Source organism: Mus caroli, chromosome 4 (assembly GCF_900094665.2).
Source record: "Mus caroli chromosome 4, CAROLI_EIJ_v1.1, whole genome shotgun sequence".
NCBI classification, from domain to species: Eukaryota; Metazoa; Chordata; class Mammalia; order Rodentia; family Muridae; genus Mus; species Mus caroli.
Genome location: NC_034573.1, coordinates 6,486,982 through 6,491,213, shown reverse-complemented (window position 1 = coordinate 6,491,213; position 4,232 = coordinate 6,486,982).

Here is a 4,232-nt window from a genome sequence, read left to right as displayed (position 1 = left end):
TTCTTTTTAATAGCTGAGTAGTACTCCATTGTGTAAATGTACCACATTTTCTGTATCCATTCCTCTGTTGAGGGGCATCTGGGTTCTTTTCAGCTTCTGGCTATTATAAATAAGGCTGCTATGAACATAGTGGAGCATGTGCCCTTCTTACCAGTTGGAACATCTCCTGTATATATGCCCAGAAGAGGTATTGCAGGATCCTCCAGTTGTACTAAGTCCAATTTTCTGAGGAACTGCCAGACTGAGTGACAATGTTTTCTATGGTATCTTTTGTACCTGAGATTCTCTCTTCTATCTCTCATAGTCTATTACTCCTGATCCTATGTTTTCTTTATTGTTTCTAGTTCCATTTTTAGATCTTGGATGGTTTTGTTCATTTCCTTCGCCTATTTGATTGTGTTTTCCTGTAACTCTTTAAGGGATTTTTGTGTTTCCTCTTTAAGGGCTTTTAGCTGTTTACCAGTGTTCTCCTGTATTTCTTTAAGGGAGTTATTTATGTCCTTCTTAGTGTCCTCTATCATCATCATGAGAAGTGATTTTAGATCTGAATCTTGCTTTTCTGGCGACTTGGGGTATCCAGGACCTCTTAAGGTGGGAGAATTGGGTTCTGATGATACCAAGTAACCTTTGTTTCTGTTGCTTATGTTCTTATGCTTGTCTCCTGTCATTTGGTCATCTCTAGTGCTACCTTCCCTGGCTGTGTCTGACTGGAGTCTGTCCTTCCTGTGATCCTGGTTGTGTCAGAACTCCTCTGAGTCAAGCTGTCTCTGTGATCCTGGGATTCTGGGATCCTGGGTGTGTCTGAGCTCCTGGGAGTCAAGCTGCCTTTGGGACCTTGAGGTCCTTGTATGACCAAGCTCCTGTGATCCTGTGATTCTGTGATCCTGTGATCATGTGATCATGTGATCCTCTGATTCTGGGGATGTTGGAGTGCCTGGAAGTGGAACTGCCTCTGGGTGTTGTGGGGCTGGCTGTGGAGTTTGCACCTGAGGTCTGCTCTAAAACACAGTAACTTTTCATTAGCTGCTGCTGCTGATTCTTCCCCCATCTTTCAGCTCTTAACATAAACACTGGGAAGAGAGACCCCTTGATATTGCAAACTTTATATGTCCCAGTACAGGGGAATGCCAGGGTCAAGAAGTGGGAGTGGAAAAAAAAAAAAAAAAAAAAACCTTAAGAGCCGGGCGTGGTGGCGCACGCCTTTAATCCCAGCACTCGGGAGGCAGAGGCAGGCGGATTTCTGAGTTCGAGGCCAGCCTGGTCTACAGAGTGAGTTCAGGACAGCCAGGGCTATACAGAGAAACCCTGTCTCGAAAAACCAAAAAAAAAAAAAAAAAAAAAAAAAAAAAAAAAAAAAAAAAAAAAGAAGTGGGAGTGGGTGGGTAGGGGAGCAGGGTGGCAGGGATGGGGGGAGTATAGGGAACTTTTGGGATAGCATTTGAAATGTAAATGAAGAAAATATCTAATAAAAAATAAATTAAAAAAAACATCGTAATACAGAATCAGTAAAGCCAGAAAATTTGTAATATGGTTATTACTTTATGCAAGCTCACCCAAAGCATAAGAGCAGAAAGACACAGCATTTACACTTGCCACACAAAGGTTCGTCTGCCCTTCCAGTACATCTCTCCTCATAGATCTCCACACATATTCCTTCAGAGAAGACGCAAAAAGTATTTCTCTAGATTTTATTTTACATGAGAAATCTTTGTTTTATCTTAGTTTTATAAATTTTGGTAGACAAAGAACTTTGACAATTTTCATTCCATGTGTTTGCAAATGTCGTTTTGTGACTCCTGACTGCCATTGCTTCCGATTACAAACTGCTCATTAGTCACGTGGTTTTCCCACACTCGATAAATCATGTCTCTATTAATGTTTCAAGACTGTTTATTTTGTCTTTTGGATAGTGGTTAGATTATAGTATGCATAGATGTGGAGCTTTTGAGTTTACCTATCTTAGGTTCATTGAACTTCTTGTTTCTCCTCAAATTAGAGAGGTTTGGGGACCATTATTTCTCCAAATATTTTTTGTTCTCCCCCTGTTCTGGAACCCCCTTTTATATATGGATTTGCAGGTCTGCAAGGTCTGTTAGCTTTTTTTTAAAATCTTATTTCTCTCTCATTTTTAGATTATATCTGTAAGAATTCTTACTTCTACCACCTCATATCTGCTTTGAGCCCATGACAATTAAGATTTTCTTTTCTTCTCTCTCTCTCTCTCTCTCTCTCTCTCTCTCTCTCTCTCTCTCTCTCTAAAGTTCTTGTTCTTTTCAAATACAGACTTTTCATTTGGTTTTAAAATAGTTTCTGTTTTTCTATTGTGATTACTTATTTGTTGAGTAATTATCTTCATATTTTCTTTCATTCCATAGACATGGTTTTCCTTTAATTTCTTGAACATTCTTTTAATAGCTACTTTGAAGTCTTTGCTAAATCTGCCATCTGGGCCCAATCAAAGGCTGTCTCTATTGACTAATTTTTTCCCTTTCAATGTAGGTCATGCTTTCTTGGTATTTTGCATATCTCTCCCTGTCTCTCCCTCTCCTCACCCATCTTCCTTTATTCTGTTGTTGAAAATTTGACATTTTATATATCGGAGTGCAGAGACTATGGATTCTGAATTCCTATTCTTAATATCAATTAGTTTTATTTTCAAGGAACTTTCTTGAACTTAGTTGGAGGACCTACCTCTTTCACAGTGTATAGTCACAGATATTTCTTTTGTTTTAAAATTGTATTTCTGGGGTTGGGTAAGTGCTTTAGTGTTTAAGAGCACTACTGTTCTTGTAGAGGACCCATGTTCAATTTACAGCACCCCCATTTGATGGCTCACAGTTGCCTGTAAGTCTAGTTCCAGAGAATCCTATGCCCTCTTCTGGTTTCCACAGACAGACTCTGTCTCTGTCTCTGTCTCTGTCTCTGTCTCTGTCTCTGTCTCTGTCTCTCTCACTCAGAAACACAGACAGAACACACAGACATACAGAGATACACAACATAGACACACAGACACAGACACATAGACAGACAGGCAGACAGACTGACACACACACACACACACACACACACACACACAAGTAAAAATAAAAATTAGCAAGGAGTTGTCCCTGTACTTGTTAGCTTATTGGTCATGCGATCATGGGGCAGGGGCTTTGTTCAAGTCCCTGAGCTCATAAGACACACAGTCTCTGAGAGTTAATTTGTGTTTGTGTGAAGAAGCACATTGAATAAAAATATGAGCAATTTTTGCTCCTGCTTCAGATTTTATTTTCTGCCACATTTCATGGATAATTGTAACCAATGGTTAATACTGACTGTCAACTTGATTGGATTGAGACATGCTTAGAAGATTAGGCAAACATGTCTTTGAGGGAATTTCCAGAGATTACTGGCATTTGAAAGACCTACCATAAATGTGGGTGGCACTCTCCTGTAGGCTGTATGGAACACAGATGACAGAAGGAGGAGCCCAATTAGTGTGTGTAGTGCCACTCTTCCTTGGTGAGTCTGTCTGCTGCTGCTGTCATCACCCGTGGAAGTCTGATGACCTCACCTTCTTTAACTTTGTACTGGAGAGTCATACTAACAGGCCTCTGCCCCCATGCTGAGCTTCTAGGCTTTCAGCCTTGGAGTAGCTACCCTTGGTCTCTCTGTTCTGAGACTCTAATTTCTTGGATTAACCAGTTATTAAGTTCTCTGGCCCTCTAGCAAGCAGATGATCATTATTGGACTATTCAGAATCCAGTCATGAAATCCAATCTAATGGATACATACATGTGTTTACTTTAATCATATAACAACCATAAAGTAGATAACAGTAACTGGGAGAGTCATCTCAATAGTAGCAGTGTTAAAAGACTTTTTAAAAAATGTGCTTCTTAAAATTGATAGGACAATTTGTCTTTTTTTAGAGTTTCTATTGCTATGATAAACACCATGACCCAAAGCAACTGAAAGAGGGTGGGGTTTATTTCACTTAGACTTCTAGGCAATACTCCATCACTAAGGAACTCAGGGCAGGAACCTGGAGGCACAAAGTGATACAGAGGTTGTGGAAGAGTGCTGCTTACTGGCTTGCTTCTTAAGCACCCCAGAAACACCTGCCCTGCCCAGGATTGGTACCACCCACTATGGCTGTCTTAGTCAGGGTTTCTATTCCTGCACAAACATCATGACCAAGAAGCAAGTTGGGGAGGAAAGGGTTTATTCAGCTTACACTTCCATACTGCTGT